We start from the raw sequence: 21,734 nt of genomic DNA on the forward strand, positions 1-21,734 counted from the left end.
ATCAGTCGTGTTCTTTTGACACCTGGTCAGCTTCTCTCTCTGCCACATCCTCTGGCCTTTGCCCTGGTAGTTCCTGGAAGACTTCATCCTTCCACATCTGGCTCAGAAGCTGCGTCTTCTGAGGATACTTCCCACATTTTCCAGACCCATAGACGCTCTCAGTATTCCTGTAGGTTTGTGTACTCACATCTCTTTGTTAAGCATTTGTCTTTTTGTTGTTGTAATTGTTTCTGAGCCTTAGCAGTCTACCGCAGTAGACTGAGTTCCCTCGAAGATGAAATCGTCTGAACCTTTGTCTGCCCCAGCTCTTGGCACCTAGTAAGCCCGCAGGGAGTGGTCGATTGCCCAGCCTGTGTTCTTAAGGCTGCCCGTTTTACCCCTGCCGAGTTAGGGGTTTAGTAAAGAGAGGGATGCAGTGACATCTTCAGTTATATGGATGTTTGGGCCAGTGGCATTTTCAAAACTTTCAGGAGGCCTGTGGGTGGTGCGTTAGGTTCTGGGCCTAGAAAGAAGACTTAAGGCATAACCTTGGATTTCATGGGGCTTACCAGCAGTCGGATAGAACACACTAGCAATGCCTAGCAGCACTGGATAGTAGATACTATATGTAGAATAGTGGTAGACCAGTTAAGCTCTCTGAGTCCCAATTTCCTCATCTGTAAGATGTGAAGATAGGAATTCTCTAATGAATAATGCAAAGGTATGAGATATAACATCATTTAGTGAGTGATGGAAATAGTACTCCTTCCTTCATACTTTTTTTTTTTTAAGAAGAAGGCTGGCCCTGAGCTAACATTGATGCCCATCTTCTTCTACTGTATATGTGGGACACCTACTACAGCATGGCTTGCCAAGCGGTGCCCCGTCCGCACCTGGGATCTGAGCCAGTGAACCCTGGGCCGCCGAAGTGGAACGTGCGCACTTAACTGCTGCGCCACTGGGCGGGCCCCTTCATTTATTCTTTTCATGAAATTTTTTTCGTTTTATTTATTTATTTATTTATTTTTGAGGAAGATTAGCCCTGAGCTAACTACTGCCAATCCTCCTCTTTTTGCTGAGGGAGACTGGCCCTGAGCTAACATCCATGCCCATCTTCCTCTACTTTATATGTGGGACGCCTGCCACAGCATGGCTTTTGCCAAGCGGTGCCATGTCCGCACCCAGGATCCCAACTGGCGAACCCCGGGCTGCCGAGAAGAAGAACGTGCGAACTGAACCGCTGCGTCATGGGGCTGGCCCCTTGTTTTATTTTTAAATCCTGGTAAAATATACATAACATTAAATGTACCATTTTAACCATTTTTAAGCATGCAGTTCAGTAGCCTTAAGTAACCTTCACACTGTTGTGCATCCATCCCCAGAACTTTTTTTTATCTGCAAAACTGAAACTACCCATTAAACAATAACACTATACCTTTCTCCCCCTATCTCTCGACAACCGCTATTCTGCTTGTCTGTCTCTGAATTTGCCTACTCTAGGTACCTCATATAAATGGGATCATACACTATTTTTCTTTTTGTGACTGGCTTATTTCACTTAGCATAATGTCCTTGAGGTTTACCTGTGTTGCAGCTTGTGTCAGAATTTTCTTTTTTTAAGACTGAATAATATTCCATCGTGTGCCTATACCTGTTGGTGGACACCTGGGTTACTTCTACGTATTGGCTGCTGTGAGTAATACTGCTGTGAACATGGGTGTGCAAATCTTTCAATGAATTTTGAGTAGCCACCATATGCCAGGCTCTAGGGAATGTCAGATGAACAAGCCAGACATGTACCTCCCCTCAGGGAGCTTACGACGTTGCTTTAGAACCCCTGGACAGAATTTTATTGGTTATTGACTAAGCCAGGCACCCTGTATTCAGGTTTCATTTTAATTGGCAATCAGGAGAGCATTATGAAAGTGACCACCTTTGAGCAATTAATTATAGAGTGGGTTGACTTCATGTACACCATGTACATTTTTTTCTGAGAAGTTTTGAGTCAAGGTCTCTGTAACCTAGACCTCGCTTGTTTGAGCATATAGAGGTGGCCACAGTGGATGTGAGGTGAATAGGTGAATCATATCCTTTCTGCATTATGACACCAGGAATTCATCTGTAGGTGTTCCAGGGTCATGGGTGTGGGCGGTGCAGGCATTGTCCCCAAAATGCAAGGAAGCCATTGCCTCGTTTGTGTCTTTCAGGAGGAGGGTCTTTTCTGGGGATCACAGTTCTTTTTTTATTCCAGGAACTTTTTCCTCTCCATTTCTTACTGATGTGACATTTTTACTTTGAAGAGTATTAGTTGGCATATAACTTTGGGCCTTTTTAATATCTTCTTTTTAACACTTCAACTCTCATAAGATGAAACTGGTGTAATATGATAAAAAGTACCGTTTATTAAGTATCTGCTATAAGCTACCTCTTTTTCATTTATTCATTTTTCTTTCAGTTGTTCAGTATCAGGTAAGCACACCAACCCTGCTAGATTACGTTATTGCCATTACTCCCAGAGGGGGAGGTCAGTGGACCTGCTGTAGGATGCCTGTTGAATAAGCTGTGGAGCCGGCGTTTGGACCCAAGGTGCTCTGCTCCAAAGCCTGTGGTCTTTGCAGTACATGTGCCACCTCACGTGGAAGATGATCGGGAGTGTCATCTGACTATATTTTGTTTGGTTCTGAGATGCATAGTGATGGGGGCCGGGGAGTATGGGAATTTCTTTTAAACTGTCTCTCTAGGAAGGGGGATCTTGACCTGCAGATTTAGAACTAGTTAAAAAAGTTTTGTAGTTGCAGTACAGAATTACTAGAATAGCTGTGCTGAAACTGCATTTGGTTAAATCATTTTGTGTTTAATTCCCAGGAGTTCTTAAGTGATGTAGCATCTTAGAGATTCCCACTATTCCTGTGAAAAGTTGTTACTTGATATTGAACAAACTGTTGCTTATTGTGGAAATTTTGTGCAAAATTGAGTCCTTGCTTAAATCAGTGTTTTTTTAGTTGCTTAGGTTACAAACTTCTCGCTTTTGAATGTCACCTTCCCTGACTGGTCCCTGTAATAGAGGCAAAATCAGACCTAAGTTTGGCCCCTCAGATAGTGTGTCGTTCACTTGTTCGTCAACAGTGTTGCATCGTGCACCATGTGGTGGGGGTATGCAGAAGCCGTGGTGGTGTGGGGAGACGGCAGGGAAAGGTTCAGCAGGACTCAGAAGTCCTGTATGTCAGTCACATAAGTTAGAGGTAGTCTGGGAGACAGGTTAAATATTGAGAAATGACTGAAAAACAGCTTTTGGAAAAATTAGTACATGGCATGGTCAGATGAAATTACCTGGTAAACAAAAACAAAAACTCTATTAATGTGGCATAGAGAAGTAATTCTCTACAGTAGGCCAGAGTTTTTTAGTGCCTCAGTTTGTTCATTTGTGAAATAATTTACTGACTTCCTGCATCAAGTTTAAACTCCTAGGTACTGTGATTACAATATAATAATAGAATAGTTAATATTTATAGGACTTAGCATATGCTAGGCACGTTACATATATTAACTCATTTACTCTTCCAAACAGTGCCAGGAGGCAGAGGCTATTTTTATCGCCCCCCCCCCCTTCTTTTTTTTGGTGAGGAAGATTAGCCCTGAGCTAAGACCTGTGCCATTCCACAACATGGGCCTGCCCCCTATTTCCTGTTTTAAGGGATGAGAACATTCAAGGCCCAGAATGGTTAGGCAACTTCCCAAGGTCAAACTGCAACCAAGTGGTGGAACAGGGATTTTAACCCAGGCAGTCTGGCTCAAGAGTCAGGGTTCTTAACTATTATATTTTCACCCTAAGAGGGGTAATATTGCCCCTGCCCTCTAGGAGTCAGTTTAGTGGGGAAGAAGGGACGTATATTCTGATAATTACAAGAGACTGTGATAAGGGCGTTAGGACAAGCACGCACTGGTACAAAGGTAGCGTATCTGAGGGAGATTAACTGAGGAGGGAAGCCAGGGAAGGTTTCCCAGGAGGAATAGTTGTCTTGAATGATTAGGAAGAGTTGGACAGTTGGACAAGGCAAAAAAGGGCCTTCCAAGTAAAAGTTGTTTGCAAATAGTTAGGAAGATCAGGTATATATCAGTAAAGATAATAGAAAATAATTGGTGTCAAGGGAGAGTGAAGGAAGGAATTAACATTTGAGTGGGTAGGACTTTTTAGGGCTTCGTGTGCATACATGCATGCGGCTCAAACGTGTTATTTTTTCTCGTGGTAAATACCTTTACTCCTACTTTCCTGGCCAGCTGCTGCCCCATTTCTTTGTTCCCCTTGGCGAAACTCCAGGTAAGAGTGTTCTCTGGTTCGTTACCTTCCATTCTTTCTTAAGCTCACTTGTCAAGAGCCCTCCCCACATCGTTCTTAAATGGAATGGTTAGTTCTTTTCTTTTTATTTTTAAAAGATTGGCACCTGAGCTAACAGCTGTTGCAAATCATCTTCTTTTTTTATATTTCTTCTCCCCAAAGGCCCCAAGTACATAGTCGTATATTCTAGTTGTGAGTGCCTCTGGTTGTGCTGTGTGGGACCCCATGAGCAGTGCCATGTCTGCACCCAGGATCCGAACCGGCCAGACTCTGGGCCGCCAAAGCACAGCACACGAACTTAACCACTCGGCCATGGGGTGGCCCTGGAATGGTTAGTTCTCAGTTTTTGCCTTACTTGATCTATCAGTAGCATTGGACAAGTTGAAGACTCCCTCTTGCGTTAAGTCTTTCTTCACTTGGCCTCCAGGACGCTAAGATGTGCTTTCAGTTTTCCCCCTATCTCACTGGTTTCTTCCTCATCTCACTGATCTTTGAGGAGTTGGCGTGCCCTAGGCCTCAGAGCTAGTGAGCTCCCGTTCCAGACCTCTTTCCTCAGCTGCAGTTCTCATGTATCTAACTGCCTCCTTGACCTGCAGGCTTATTTGTCAGGCATGTCAAGTGTGGCATCTAAAACTCAACTTCTGAGCTTCCCCTCTAAGTCTTCTCCATCTCATTTGAGGGCAGCTCCATCCTTCCAGTTGCTTGTGCCCGAAACTTGGGAGCCATCCTTGACCTTTCTTTCTCTCATTCCCCCATCTGGTCCTTATCATGAAAGCTGATTGTTTTCTACCTTTGAAATGTAGCCAGGATTTTATCACTTCTTATTCCCTCTACTGCTCCCACTCTAGTTCAGGCCTTCGTCATCTCTTGCCTGGATTGCTGCAGTCACCTCCTAACCTTCTCCTAGTTTCTGACCATGCCCCTTTATAGACTCTTTTTAACACCCTAGCCTTGGTGATCCTTGGAAAAATCTAAAGCAGGTCATGTCTTTGCTCTGTTCCTGTGGCTCCTCATCTCACCTACACTGACGCTAATAGCGGCCCACACGCTCCTCCATGACCCACTGTACCCTCCGTGTTCTGGCCCATGGTTACACTCTGAACCCGTCTCCTCTTACTCTCCCCTTGGCTCATGCTGCTGAGCTACCCTGGCCTCCTTGCTGTTCTTCAGACTCTCCAGGTGCGTTCCTGCCCCATGGCTTTGGCCTGGCTGCTGCCTCTGCTGGGCGTGCACTTGCCCCTAGCTAGTTGCATGACTAATGACTTTCTTGAAGCCTGCTCAAGAATCATCTTCCCAATGAGGCCTGTCCTTACCATCCTATTTAAAATTGTAATCCCTTAGCTCCACAACTCCCAGTCCTTTATATCCTGCTTTATTTCTTTTTGTAGCGTTTACAATTTTGAAACATTTTATATACTTAACATTATTTATGAGGTCTACTTTTTGTTACCTTCTGCTAAAATATTAACTCTCTAGAGCTAGAGATTTTGCTTTGTTCACTGATGTATCCCAATTCCTGGCATAGTAGATGGTTAAATTGTGGTAGGAATGCAGTAGAGGTCTTGGGTGTTCAAAGGTGGCTTTAAAGAGAGGGAGTAAGTTATGTTCCCTACCATGAGTAAAACTTGCGGGGAGAGAGTATTTCAGAAGAGAAGGGTGTAACTAAATGTGTAATGTTAAGAAAAGCATCAAATAAGAGGAAGAGGGGCACAGATGTTAGCTCAGGGCCAGTCTTCCTCAGCAAAAAGAGGAGGATTGGCAGCAGATGTTAGCTCAGGGCTAATCTTCCTCAAAAAAAAAAAAAAAAGAAAAAGAAAAGCATCAAATAGACTGGTTTTGCCCATGGTGGAGGTTTTTTGTGAAGTAGTAGTTGGAGAGAAAGCTATAAAGGTAGTTTTTGATTAGATTACAGAGGGCCTCCATTACCACTCTAGGGAGTTGGGCTTTGTTTTTTGGCTGTTTGTTTTCCTTAAAGGAACATTAATCTACTTGCTGTGTGTAGGTTAGATTGGTATGGGAAAGCAGATATGACACTGTGCCTGTATGGATGTGACAGAGATCTGTTCTTGGATATGGAATTAGGAGTGGAGAGGAAAACTTGAGCTAGAAGTTGTCACTTAAAACTCTGACTTACTCCAGATTCAAGGAAGGAAAAAAAAGGAAAAGCTCAAGTTGATTTTGGAGGCCTAGGGGCAGTCCCACCTGGTGATTGGGAACAGTGGGAAATTTTAATGGTGATTTGGATTTGGTGGGAATGGAAGAGATGACAGGAGATGGGCCACAGGCTGATAAAAGAAGGGATTCAGCTGTGTCGGTAGGTAGGTAGGCAGTTGCTGCTGTCTTGAGATGAAGATAATTGGCACTGGGCAGGACAAGGATGTTGACAGTTTCAGGTCGTTGGATTGTTGACATACATGTCTAAATCAAGGAAGATGTGACAGCACAGGCGGCTGGAGTGAAGAGGAAGGGAATTGCTGACTCTGTAGCTGCTACCCTCTGCCTCTATTTTTTCACATACTCCTCCCCCCAATCGCAGACTGACTTTTTGTCTTCACTCTTTAAGATCATCTCTAACTTTTTTGTGCTGAATCCAATATAAATAGCCTCTTTTCAGTCCTTAGGCCTTTCTTGGCTCCCTTGGCTTCTATGATATTACTTTCTTGGTGCAGCCTCCCTTAGTCTTCTTTCTCCTGGCTTCAGCTGTGACCTGTATACCACTGAGAACTCAGCTCTCCTCTCCACCTTGGACATCCACCTGAGTGTTCTGTAGATATCAAGTTAAGCATGTCTAAACAAATCCATCGTCCCCATGCCCTAGTTCTGTTAATGACCTTATTCACTTGATACTCAGATGATAAACCTGAGTCATCTTTCACTTCCTCTTTGCCTTGTAGGCCTGGTGATGCTGCTGCTAACTTATTTGTGTCCTGACTTTGGCCTTCCTCTCCATTCCCTCCACGTAGGTCAGGCTGTCCTTCCTTGTCCCTTGCTTTCACTGTTGGTGTCTTGACAGCTTCTAGGTTTTTCCTCCAACAGTCTGTCTTCTGTATTCTGCCACAGCTACCTCATGGAACTCAGATGTGATCATGTCACTTGACCCCAAATCAGAGTCCCATTGTTATCAGACTAAGTTTTTATCATGGCAGAGGAGTGGAAAGCACATAGGCCCTGGATTTTCACAATTTCACTTACTTTTAGTCCTCTGATGGTGAAGACGATTTATTAAATGCTTAAAGTGACTTATTTGGAATATCTTTTAAAGAATTCTCAAATTATACCTTGTTCTTTGGCCACAAGAAACTGCTTGTCATTGCTAGAACACTGAGTAGGCTTTCAAACGTCTCTGCCTTTGCTCAGTGCTGTTCCCTCTGCTTAAATGTCCTTTTCTTCATTTTTGCAGGTGAGACATTACCTCCCATTTCAAGGGCACTGTAAACATAACCTCTTTGGGGCTTTCCAGCCTCTAGTTTAACATTTATCATCTTTGATTATAGTTAGCGTTTTTTTGGCTTTTAAAATTTTGATTTGTTTTTATTATATAAGAATTACAAGTCTACACTCTTGTGGTAAGTGTCAAACAATTTAGAAGTTTAAAGAGCAAAATGTGAACCTCTTCCATTCTTTCCCTTGCTCCTTCCCCCTTACTCCCTCTCCAAGCCTAGGGGTGGGGAGGATTAATTCTTGCTTTGTGAGTCCATATCAGGATAAGTCTTACTCCTCTTTGCATTTCAGGCGTCCACCAAGCATTCAACAGATGTTTAGGTAATTGAAATAGTCAGGTGTCGAAATCTAAGGTGAAGGTGGGCCCTTGAGATTAGTAAATGATGATAGCAGTGTTTGGAGAGTGTGGTAAGGTAAGATTGAAATAGAGTATAAATATAGTAAACACCCTGTTTCCAAACCCATGCAGCCAGCAAGCTCAGGTAACAGTATCTTTCCCCTGGACAGGTGGTGGTGGCGAGCAGGTGAGCAAAGGTGGTTGTTAGAACAAATACTGTGTAGAACTTCCTGGGAGGTTCCACAAGGTAATTGCTACTGGGAGAGCTGCTGGGGAACACTTGGGAGTAGGGGTGGGGTGAAGTGAGGGAGTTCTAGATACTAACTAGGGAAACCCACGAAGCAGAAAGAAGTGAGGGACGTGAAAGAGGCCGATGGGAAGGGAAGGAAGCTGGAGTTTAGGGGGAGAAGAAAGGGCTGTGCGTGTTTCATAATTTTCTTCAGTGCTAGCCATTCTTTTGGGGACTTCGTGTATGCTGTATACAGTAGCTCATTTAATCTCTTGCAGCCACCCTGCAAGGTAAGTATTATTATCTCTTCCTATTTTACAGTTGAGGAAGAGGAGGACACTGAGGTTCTGGGAGGGTAATGTAAGTAGCTTGTCCAAAATTACATAGCAAGTTGATAGAGATGAGATTCAGACCCAAGGTTCCAGCTCCACAGACCATGTTTCTTCTATGTCACTAGGTTTCTTCTTAAGCCGGTGCACATTGGCATAGGCGTATTTACTTGAAAGGTAGCCCAAGTGGGTATAATGTCCCAGGAAAAACAGTACGTCTAGTCATCTAACCTTAAAACTTGCAGAATTTGCCTCGTAATAGAAAGTGCAAGATGGTAAAAGTTTGCTGAGAAAAGAGAAAATAGACATCTCTGCATATCCTCTAATGTGGTAGACTAGAAAAAGTATGTCTATTGAGGGCACAGTGGTAGCTGGACAACATTACAGCACCCCAGCAGAAAGGAAAGTTGCTTGGTTTCTTGATGCCTTTCACTTCAGTGAAGCCCATTAGGCTTAGCAGATGCAGTAGTTCATTTACATTAGAGCAGCCTGCTGCTGTTTTTTGTGAAGGTTCTAATGAAAATAGTCTCTGGTCTTAGACTCCCTGAAAAGGTGAAGGTATTTTATGAGCTAAATGCAGTTAGGAAAAAAAGCCCCAGCATTTGTTTCTAAATTGGCTAATAATCAGACCAGGGAAGATTGTCTTTTTAAGAGTAACGCCTGGATAGTTTTTATAAAAATGACATGTGCTCATTAAAAATCAGGCAGTATCAAATGCTACAAAGAACATGACAAAATCACCTCGAGTTCCACTACCCTCAACTATGATTAACATTATATAAACATTTCATTTATTTTTGTATCTGTCTCTCTGTCTACCTATCTATCTATCTGAATAAGGGAGATGGATACCTAAAATAAGTACTTTTATTAAAAAAGTGATCGTGCTGATTTTTTGGATCATACTAGTTTTAAAATAAAAGAAAAATCAATTTACTATTCTTCCATGTTTTAAAAAACTATACTTTTTGAAATAATTATATACTGACAAGGAAGTTGCAAAACAAGTACAGAGTCCCATGTACCCTTCACCCAGATTCCCCCAATGGTGACATCTTATATAGCTGTGTGATATCAAACCAGAAATTGACATTGGTACATGTCAGTTATTGACTAGACTACAGTTATTGACTAGACTACAGACCTTACTCAGTTTTCACCACTTTTTAATCTGCATTTATTTGTGTGTGTATAGTTCTGTGCAGTTTATTCTGTGTATTGATTCATGTAACGACCACCACAGTCAAGGCACAGAGCTGTCCCATCACCACAAAAGGACACCCTTATGCTCTTTGTATTTGTAACCCCCCTCCCTGTCTCCTAGCAACCACTAATCCATTCTCCATCTATGTACTTTTGTCATTTTGAGATTGGTATGTGAATGTAATTTGCAATATGTAACCTTTTGAGACTGACTTTTTTCATTAAGCATATTGCCTTTGACGTGTATCCATCTCACTTGAATTTAACAGCACAAAAAGAAACAAGGGAAACTGAAAAGGGAATTGTCGAATTTTAAATGAATCTTTGCTTCAATAATTATTAGCTCTTTTTAAAAAAATTTTATCTTTTTTTTTTCGAGGAAGACTAGCCCTGAGCTAACATCTCTGCCCATCTTCCTCTACTTTATATGTGGGACGCCTACCACAGCATGGCCTGACAAGTGGTGCTAGGTCTGCACCTGAGATCCAGACTGGCGAAGCCCAGGCCACCGAAGTGGAACATGGGAACCTAACCACTGCACCACTGGGCCGGCCCTGATAATCATTAGCTCTTGATAAATCCCTGTAGGTTAAAGAAAAAGATTATGAGAAACATTAGGAAGTTGGCATTTTTTAATAAATGTATATATTCCATATTTTAGTTCTAGGCAGAATCAGTGAACTTTATAATAAGAAAAATAAAATTTGCACTCCTTCCACTTCCCTCTCCTCACTCTTAATTGTTATTTTACTTTCTCAGTGTGTTTAGAGCATTTATAGGCTGTTATATAACCATAATTCCCTCAGTATTTAGTCTTAGTTTTTATATTTAAAGGATTCGGTGCTTTTCACGTGTTCTTTCAATTAGGGTCTTTCCATATCTGAATTCTTTGATTCATCTCCCTCTTAGCTTGGTTTTATTGTCATTTTATAAAAAGGCTGCCTTATTTGGTGAATTAAGAATGTCTGTTTGCGGGGCCGACCCAGTGGCTCAGCAGTTAAGTTTGCACATTCTGCTTCTCGGTGGCCTGGGGTTCGCTGGTTCAGATCCTGGGTGAGGACATGGCACTGCTTGGCAAAAGCCATGCTGTGGTAGGCGTCCCACATATAAAGTAGAGGAAGATGGGCACGGATGTTAGCTCAGGGCCAGGCTTCCTCAGCAAAAAGAGGAGGACTGGCAGTAGTTAGCTCAGGGCTAATTGTCCTCAAAGAAAAAAAAAGTTTTCTTTTATATTTGAAGGACATCTTGGCTAGGTATAAAATTCTTGGGTTGCACTCTTTCCCTCAGATCTTGTAGACATTGTTCCACCATCTGGGATTGAGTGTTTTCTTAACACTTTTAGTGCATTTAATATTGATTAGCTGATAGTTTTTTTTCAAAAGAATTCATGGTTTCTATATTCCTTGAATTATTTCATGTTTGAAAATGTCTGTCTGCTGTCCTTATCTGTAAATGGCAACCTCTTTGAGTGTAATGCTCATGGATTATACATTCTTTTCCTACGAATTCTGTAGACGTTTCTCCGTTGTATGATGTTGTGTGGAAAAGCCAGGTTAGCCTAATTCATCCAATGCTCTCCCTTTACCTCTGTTAGAGATAACTTGTCTTTTTTGCATGGTTGCTGGAAGAAATCTATATTGCTGAAGTTCAGTAACTCAATTGGGATATCTATTAGTGTGGATTATTCTTTTATTGTTTTGCTCTGGAACATGGTCTGCCTGCCTGTATGTATTTACCTAGTTTCCTAATGTTGGTTATTTTAGATTTCCAGTGTTTGCTGCTAATACATCAGTACTACAATAAACACATTGAATCTATCTTTGCCCACTTCGTGAGATGTAGGATAAATTTCTAGAAGTGGAATTGTGGGGCAAAGAATGCATTTAAAAATTCTAGTAGATAGTGCTATTCCTACAAATAGATTGTATCAGTTTATACTCTCACTGATGGGATAGTTCTGTTTCCCCACCTTCTGGCTAACGCCATTTAAACTTTTTAATGTGAAGAGTGAAAATGGCCCCTTAGGAATTACATGTGCAGTCCCCTAAAATTATGAGTGAAGTGGAACATCTTTTGATATTTTATTGTCATATGTGTTTCCTATGCCAGCTGACCATTCCTGGTCTCCTGATCTTCCTACATTTTTTTCATTGGGTCAGCCAGCAATTAAAAAAAAAAGGTAATTTCTTTGAATAATTTTAGAATGTTGATAAAATTAGTCAGGTTTGGAATAGCTTGCATATTTGGTTGATTTTAGTCAGAATAAGAACACTAACATTTCATATGTACTAATATTGAGAACTTGAATGAAATGATTGCCTGAGTGATGGGACCATAATCTGATAGTTTTCCAAACCATCGTACATTTACCCTTGTCTGTGATCCATGTAGTTAAGACATATATTCCTCCCCACTTGGCTTCATGTTTGTTTGTCATAACATAATGTAAGAACAGGTTTAATTGTAGGAAAGCAATTCCACTGCCTGAAAGTTGCAGAGCTCACCTTGGTGAAGTGATTTTTCTGGTAATCATTTGTTGGTGGTTCTGTTAATTGGGTTTATGAAGCAGAAGATAAGTTTAGGATGTTAAAGATATATGAAGTAGCTTCAGAGGAGAGTTTACCGATTACGCTTAGGGTTTCTCTGATTTTCTGAAATTCCCCTGGTGGCAGAGAGTCTACAGCTGGTTAAAGGAAGTCACCTGTCCTGGGACTGTAGGTCATAGCACCTCTCTGTACACCTGAAATTTCTTGAAAACCTGACATTTATTGTTTGAAAATCAGTATATATTCTTCCTTCCTCCCCTCCATCCTCTCTTATCTCTTCTTTCACAAGCAGATTAAAGATCCAGGCACATACCTTATCTTTAAGGAGCACCATGTGGCCTTCATCTCATTTTACTGTGGGGGTGACTGGTCTGTGTCTCCAGAGCTCTGAGGACAGGCATACCTTACTGAAAAGGGCTGAAAAGTCACATCCTGCTGTTTCTGTAAAGGAGACTTCTTATGAAGAGAAAAAACTGGAAGGCTTTTGAAAAGACCTCAAAGAAATAAAAGAAAACATTTTGAGAAAAAGAATCTGCTTTTACATCTTAATAGTGAACAGTCTGAAAGAGCTTTGAGTTGACAGTTATTTTATTTTTTTAAATTTTTCCTTTTTCTCCCCAAAGCCCCCTGGTACATAGTTGTGTATTTTTAGTTGTGGGTCCTTCTAGTTGTGGCGTGTGGGACACCGCCTCAGTATGGCCTGATGAGTGGCACCATGTCCGCGCCCAGGATCCGAACCTGCGAAACCCTGGGCGGCCGAAGCAGAGCTTGCGAGCTTAACCACTCAGCCGCAGGGCTGGCCCTGAGATGACAGTTTTTATTGGCATACTCAGTAGACTCTTGATATTTAACACTTGTGTTTTTGATTATTTGTCAGTAACCTTCCAAGCCTTTGATAAATCATGTGCTATTTTAAAAAGGTATGACTTGCAATGCCTTCAGGTGTCACTTAGCTGGCTAGTGAGTGGGCCCACCTCATCGCTCAGTGCAGCCTGGGGTTCTTTACTCTTCAGGATTATGACTTGGGTGTTATAAAAGTCTTCATTACTTTATGGAAGATAATCCCCCAAAGAAATTCGACTAATAGAACTGGTGATGCAAATGAAAAGATACGAGGAAGTTAAAGTTCTTAGTTGGCAAATAGAAGTTATAGATAAAGAGTAGAATGTTAAAATTTGGTGTCACCGTACTCTAGGTGTAGAAAGAAAGCAATTCCTAATACTGGGCGAATCTTGGGCCTTTGCAAACATTGCCGATTTAGAGAAGGTTGGAAAGATACTTAACTAGTGGTGTGAGTCCATGCCCTGAAATGTGTGTAATTTGTAGTTCTTTACTGAAATGGAAAGTCAGGAGCTGGAGGAAGCCTTGTTGGTGAATTTGGGGCCTTGCTTGCAACTGAGTTGTAAAATAATTGGAAATTAATCTGGTCTACAGCTATTGAATGTAAGCATGGGAAGGGGTGAATAGAATTTCCAGAAGTTTATAACCCTGGATGAGGAGGTGTGCATGTCATCAAGTGATTGTAGTGCTGGAGGTGCTGGAGGATATGTACAGAAATAGAACCTTGTAAGAGGTACAACTGTACTTAAAGAAAAGCCTGGCCAAATTAGGGATGGGAGGGTTGTATCAGGGGAGGCTTTCCAAAGGAGGTGACAACTGAGCTAGGTTTCAGAGTAGAAGGAGGAAGTCACCAGGCAAAGAATTTGGGGAATGAGTCATGGTGGGGAAGCAGAAGGGCCATTTTGGGCAGATGGAGCCACAGATATACATAGAATGAAAAAGCTCAGTGTGTTTAGGTCAGATCTTGAAGTTGAAAGCTTTGAAATGTTGAAGAACAAGGCGTCTACTAAGCAGCCCAGGTGATTTCTGTGAAGGCAACTACTACAGGAAAGACTTATTTGATTCATGAGGAAAGGAGCCACGTGCTTTATTATTGCCCAGGAAAGTATTCATCTGCATTCTGATTCTGTTTTTAGAGAAAGACAAATTAAGTGATCTATCGAGGATTTATTTGTATAATTTAAACATCTTATTTTGAGATAATTTTAGACTTGCAGAAGAGTTGCAAAAATAGTATGGGGAGTTTCCTGTATACTCTTCTCCCATAGGGATTTATTAAACAAACAAACTAACACCCTCGTCCGCAAACTGCGGTATCCACGCCTTCCAAGATTTGTGGCCAGTAATTTAGCTCAATTTCTGCACCTTCTGGGTTCTAGTACTGTTTGGCAATTAAAGTAGGTGCTGATGCTATCGTAAAGTCTTCTCAGCCACCTCTTGATTTTGCTTAATTATTGTTTTCCTGACTGTAAAAAGTATTGTGAACTCTGTAGAATATCGATAAATAAAAAAAAGGCAAGAAATCACCACTGTCTGATTCATCCTCTGATAACATTTTAATTTGTTTCCTTCTAGTCTTTTTTTTCTATTTACTTTTTAAATATGGTTGAGGTCACACTGTAAATGCACTTTCTTCTTCTGCCTTTTCCTCTTAACGTTATGTAAATGGTTTTCCAAATGATTAAATACTTTATAAATATTTACAATGGCTGTATAATACTGCATTGCGTGGATTCTTGGGTAGTAAGATTGTTCCATTTTTTTGCCATTGTAAATAATATGTGATTAATGTTTTTGCAAAAAGCTTTTTCTGTATTTTGGAAGTTTGCCTCAGGCTAGGTTCCCAGAAGGGCCCAAGGGTATGAAGTTTTTTGTTTTTTTTTTAATAAAGCTTTTATTTTAGAATAGTTCCAGATTCAGTATGAACATTTTTAAGGTTCATCATCAGGTATTTTCCAGACAGGTTATACCAGTTTATTCTTAGTACCAGCTGTAGATAAATACACTCATCAACATTAGGTTGTCTTAAGAAAATTGTAGCAAATTTAATAGGTTAAAAATATGGCTTTTCATTGTTACTTGGTATATTTTATTTTGGTAGGAAAAGTTATCACCAAGTTAGATTTTATTTTTATCTGTTTATAGGAGACAGATCCCTTATGCTTACTTTACTTAAGTATCCTTTATACTTTAATGTATTGGAAATGGTGCCTTAACATATTTTTTTTCACAGTCTTAAGTTGGTTACTTTTTTTATTGCAGTAAAATACACATCATATAAAATTTACTATTTTAAAGTGTACAATTCAGCGACATTAAAGTACATTCACTATGTTGTGCAACCATTTCTGCTCTAGTTCCAGAGCTTTTCATCATTGCAAAAGAAACTCTATACACTGTATCAGCAGTCACTCCACATTTCCCTCTCCCCTTAGGCCCTGGAAACCACAAATCTACTTTCTGTCTCTATGGATCTACTTATTCTGGATATTTCATATAAATGGAATCATACAATATATGGCCTCTCAATATCTTTTAAAGCAGAAAAAAAAAGATGAATTAGATGAGGTAAAGTTTGAATCTGTGTATTATAGTTTGAAAATGACGATCCATCTATGGCAACAATCTTGAATTCAGCATATTTAGTTGGTCAAGATGCTCTGTTCCTGGTTTACAGTTGTTGTCAGTGGACAGAGGGCAACAGGCCTTGGGATGGGATGGAAACTAAAATAAAGATAAAGATAGCATGGTGTTGGAGAGTGAAAGCAAATGAAATGACAGCACAGTCCATGGCTGAGAATATACAGGAAATTTCAAGAAGTTAACCTTTACAGCAGTGTGATTTGGAGAACTTTTAGGTAAGGTTCTTCCCTTTATGTCATCAAAAAATGGCAGCAACAGCAAAAACAACAACAAAGTAGCTTAAAAACTAATGAATAAATTTGTGAGAGTATCTAATACCTAATACCTCAGGAGATGTATGAATTTTTGTTTAACAGTAGAAGTAGTGTTGAGGACAACAAGGACAACCAGAGGGTTCAGGGGCGTCTATTTGTCAGTGTTTGACATCTCCACTGGAGTCCTGGGAAAGTAGGAAAGTGTTATGTTTCTAGGTGAGTGGTTTTAATTTTTCAGGTAGAATTCCAAATGCGAATTCCCATTATTCCAAAATGGCAGTGAGGCCTTCAGAGTTTGATCAGGCATCCACAGAGGTGGAATGCTAGGTGTAGATGGAGGATTGATTTATTGAACCAAAAATATCTTCCATGGTAAATTCATAAGTGGGCAACTCATGTCTTGTTTTGATTGGTCTGTTAATCATTTCCCCAGAGCCTGATCCTTTTGTGGGTGGGGTGGAGTGGGGTGGAGGTAAATCAGCAAAGCCAAGATCAGAGCTTGGATCAAGGATCCGTCAGTCCCCAAGTAGGCGGTGGCCTAACTTTTATTTCAGCATTATTTATGGTTAAGCAGTTAAGGACAGGAGATTTTTGCAGCAAGTATTTAGGAAGGAGTACACTTTAGTGTTGAGTGATTTCACTATTTTCCTAGGTATCTGAACAACGCTGTAACCCCATGTTTTAAGAGTATGGGTTAGGGGCCTGGGTTTGAATCCTGACTGTGCCACTTACGTGAGTGTTATGACCTGGGACAAGTTACTTACTTTCTCCTGGCCTCAATTTCCTCATCTATGCAATGGGATTGCTTTGAGGATTAGAGGAGTTGATGATGTCAAGTCCTTAGTGCAGTGCCTTATATGTACTAAGTAAATGTTAGCTTTTTAAGTTATCGCCATTGAGTAATTAGTTTACAGCCTCACTTAATATAAGACAGAGTTAAAATAATTTCTACAACAAATGTTTATTAAGTGCTTACTGTGTGCTAGACTCTGGGAGCATAGAGCTGAATAGGAAGTAGTCTCTGCCCCTGTACTCCTAGGCTGCTGGAAAGACCTGTACGTTAGTAGGTAATTTCTTTTTTCTTTAATTCTGTTTTTTTTTTTTAAACAAATGAACATTGTACAAAACTTAAATGATAACAAGAGAGTGTATGGAGAAAAGTAAGCCTCTTTCCTTTCCCCTGGCCCCGGAACCCTATTCCCTTCTCTGGAGGCAACCACCATTACCAGTTAAAAAAAACGTGTGTGTACATGTATATATATTTTTTCATATTCCCCACTCTGCCGTCACTCATGAGTAGCGTATTATACACACTGTTACACCGTTGTGTGCCTTTTAAAAAAATTTAATGTATATTGGACATAGTTATCTTATTTAACCAATCTTGCTTTGATGGAAATTTAGGTTCCCAATCTTTTATTTGACAAGGCATGTGGACATGAAGATCCTTTTACACAGAAACTTTTGGAGGAAAAAATCGCTAAAAGTGTACTTGCTGGGTGAAGTTGTCTATGCATTTAAAATTTTATAGATACTGCTAAATCGTCTTCCGTTGAGGTGCCACTAGTTCATGCACTTGCCAGCATTGGGTGAGAGTGAAAGAGGTAGTTTCAGTTCACTGTATTCACTTTAGTGTTGGGAAGCCCTGAAAGAATGACCGGCCCTGTTAAGGGGAACTGCAGTACGCTTCACAGAGGTGGTGACATTTTCAAGGAAGCTCAACGCATTGGTAGGAGTTTTCTAGGTGGAGGAAAATGGCATATGTGAAGACATGGAATTGTTACGTGGAGTGAAAATGAGAAGTTGGGTCTGACAGGCACAGGATGCATAAGGAGACTGAGTAAGGGGGTATGGGCACAGTGAAGCTCAAGGGGCAGGTTAGGGCCAGCTGAGGCAGTGATCACCCTTACTGGTCAGGTGGCGAAGACCCTGGGTGATGGTGAGGGGTTTGCAGTTGGAAGATACTTGAGAGAGAATTTACAAACCAGTCTTTTAGCAGCCATTCATTACTTGAAGAAGACCTTGTAGACTTGGTGGAACCTGAATTATAAAGCTGGAAGGGGTTTAATGCAGAGGAATTTTAGTGTGGGATTTCCTGTGCTCTCTAGGCCCATAGGGATTCTTGGAGGCGTCTGAAGTGCTGGATTTGGGAGTATATAGTTGTTTGGGTTCCTCTCCCCCACCCCCATGAATTAAGCAGTCTCTGATTGAGTCTGTGTTTTATATTGGGATTCTGTGCAATATTTCTTTCTTAAAAAAAACAGAGGCCGGCCCCGTGGCCGAGTGGTTAAGTTTGTGTGCTCCGCCTCAGAGGCCTGGGGTTCTCTGGTCCAGATCCTGGGCATGGACCTAGCACCCCTCATCAAGCCGTGCTGAGGCGGCGTCCCACACAGCAGAACTAGAAGGACCTACGACTAGAATATACAACAATGTACTGGGGCTTTTGGCGGGGGAGGGGAGAGGAGAGGAAGATTGGCAACAGATGTTAGCTCGGGGCCAATCTTAAAAAAAAAGAAAAAAAAGATACTAGGGAGCCTGCTGTTAAATAAAATAAAATTAAACAAAAAAAAACTTACCCCCACAACTTTTGCTGTGAGAATCATGGATCTAATCCCAAACCCATGTTGTCCCAAATACAAGTAGAAGCCTGGAGGACGTGTGGTGCCATTCTTATATTCCTTGTTTGCAGCACTGGTAGGTGATCTGTATAAAAATGAAAGTGAAGGCAGTTGGCATACTTGGGATTTTTTGGGAGCATTTAGTTGTTATGTGGGATTTTTGTTTATTTGGTTTCTTCCTATTTTTAAAGCTTGTTGACTCACTAGTGAAATATATAGTGAAATAATTTGGCTCATTTATGGTTAAGGGTGCCAAGGGATTTACGTACATTATGTCATCTACTTCTCACAACTCTGGTGAGGAGGAGTATTGTTGTAAGTCCGTTTTGCGAGTGAAGAGCCTGAGGCTCAGAGAGGTTAAGTCATTTGCTCAAGGTCATACATAAAGTGGCGAAGTTAGAAATCATATGCAGATGTGGGGCTGACTCCAGAGCCCGTGCCCTTCACAGGTGTGGAGGGAACAGTGAACAAACAGTGCATTTTATGTCATTCCCAGGATAGGGAGTACCCAGCCACCTGTGTACAGGGAAGGGCACAGGTGGAATGGTGTGGAATTTCTAGCCCTTGGCTTTGCACTGTCGCCCGTAGTGAATGAGCGGAGCTGGGGTGGGAGTGAGTCAAAAGCAGCACTTTATCTTTACCTCCCTTCACTCCTTGCCCCCATCTTGTAGCAGAGTCGGTTGAGAACTGTGGGAAAGGTGATACATGCTCCCCTCCAGCTAATTGTGCTTGTTGTGTGGGGATTGGACACTGCTGGAGAACTGCATGTAGAGTCCCCTCTTCACTATCCAGGGATGTGAGCCAGGCCAAGTTTCCTGGCAGGGTTCGGTAATTGGACAGGAGCTAAGGACCCATTTCCTTTCTCCTGTGCACCTCCCACCCCCTGATCACCCCCCACCCCCAAAACCTCCCGCCATTTTGCCTCTCTAACCCAGTATATCTCCAATGGAGTGGAGGAGGGAATCATGTATTATTCCACTATTAGGGTATAATTTTCCATATTGTAAAATTTATGGCTTTTTAAAATGATAATTCTGATTACCAAGCATACTACTGAAAGTAAAACTTAACAAAACTGCATCTACTAGTAGTGCTGTGCAGACCAGGAGAGTCCCTGGCTGGGGAGAGCTGCTCTCACCAGAGCCTGTGGTGTCTTCTCCCTGTGTGGCTAGTGGTCATCTATGGTGAGGGGAGGAGCAGTTAGAACCCCCCAGGCAGGAAGAGTCACTTCCTACTGAACACAGATCTCTGCTTTTGCAGCACCATCACACTTCCTGCGTAATGTGACACTACCAGAGGTCCCCCAGCTGCAGCTCTCTTGGGCATCGTTGTTTCTATTGAGTGGGATTCATAAGCACCCTTTGGCAATTGATAATGATACTTGGAGAGCCTTCCAGTAATGTGACTGACCGTGAACTAAGAATTAAGGTATTAAGGTGATGCTGGATATCATGAGAGGGACAAGCTGGTGATAACTTAGGGGACTTTGCCTTTATAAAAGCAAATTCCAACATGGAGTTTGTGTAAGAGAAACTTGTAGTGAGGGAGGGATGACTATATTAGCCAACATTTGCCTAGTGCTTTGTAATCAATATGCAGTGTACACACCTGTTTGCATTTAATACCAGGGACGCTCCAAGAGCTTGCAGGATTTGCCCAAAGTTACACAGGCTGTATTCTGGAGCTGGGACTAGCCCTAACCTGGTATTTTCTCTTCCTGCAATGCTGTGGTTCCCATGAAACCTGTTGGTTCTCTAATTACTCTTGTAGAGGGCACCTTTTCTGGTCCCCTTATTCCTATCTTGGTGCCCATTCAGGGGGTTGTCGTCTGTACCTCAGGCGGGAGCTGTATTGGAGCGCATTCTTCTGGGCTCTGTCTCCCTCCTTTCATTTCTTCCTTCCCATGGGAGTGATTTCTCTCCTGACTTTTTATGATGGGTATACGAGGGAGAGCCTAACACCATTGGCCCGTATCTACCAGGTGTGAGGTCACTGCATCGGAACACTGCCAGTTTTGCCTTTTACTCTCTCACCTGCTTACCTTCACGAGAAGCCTGTCTTCCCCTGTGTCCTGCCTTCGTGGTGTGGCTGGGCTTGGGTGGGAAAGGTCAATTCAGGATGGGAAGGAGGAGGTATTGCAGCTTGCCTAGCCTTGAAGAGGACATTAGATTTTGATCTGCGCTTGGTTTCTTGATACTCTGTAGCAACTTGGTAGAACCTGGAGGGGTGAAAGGAAGTGGTTATACCCCCAAGTCCCAACAGTGTGTAATACAATCTGGAGCTTTTTGCCAAAATTTCAAACAAATGTTATTTTAACTGTTATTTGAAATTTCACTTCTTTCTGGGAATAATTTAGGATGAAGGTGGTATGGGTTTTACAAGAGACTTGCTCTTAAACTGTGCCGAAATGAAATTATTTACATATGATCTGTAGTGTTAATTGTGCTTTCACATTTGCAGCATATTTTTATAGTGGTCCAGCAACTTCACACACTTTCATTACCTGGTTTCATCTGATGCAAGGTAATGCTAGCTTTTCATCATCCTTAACAGCACTCAGAGCAGAACTCCTCCATGCTTCCTTAAGGGGTAGAGGAACTGTCGCTGGGAAATGGCTTTGGTGGCCCTCCTCCGTGACTTGACTGATAACTGACCGACTTTGGGCAAGATGCTCTCTCTGAGCTTTGTTCTCCTCATCTGTAAGACGAGATTGGACTTGCTGTTCACTAGGGTTTGTTTATTTTTCCCTTAAGAGTCTGTGATCCTGTTTTAGGATTTCTTGGTAGCATGCCTTTGTTAATGTGCTCAGTCAGTCTCTTTTGAGCTTAATTGACTAGGCATACAGGCATAAACATTCATCCTCCTGGGATGTGTACCTGGGAAAGAGAAACAGATGGGATTGTGAAGAGAGAGCCTATTCTTGGCTATATTACTCATTTATTTTAGGCTGTTTCTTGCAGAATAACTATTTTTATCATT

General features: G+C 41.6%; 1 protein-coding gene across 2 annotated transcripts in view; it reads left to right on the plus strand.

Moving 5' to 3' along the window:
- Window positions 1-21,734, plus strand: part of XPO6 (exportin 6) — a 94,310-nt gene that overhangs the window by 1,078 nt on the left and 71,498 nt on the right. The gene's annotated exons all lie outside the window — the stretch shown is intronic.

This window comes from Equus przewalskii, chromosome 12, assembly GCF_037783145.1.
Source record: "Equus przewalskii isolate Varuska chromosome 12, EquPr2, whole genome shotgun sequence".
NCBI classification, from domain to species: Eukaryota; Metazoa; Chordata; class Mammalia; order Perissodactyla; family Equidae; genus Equus; species Equus przewalskii.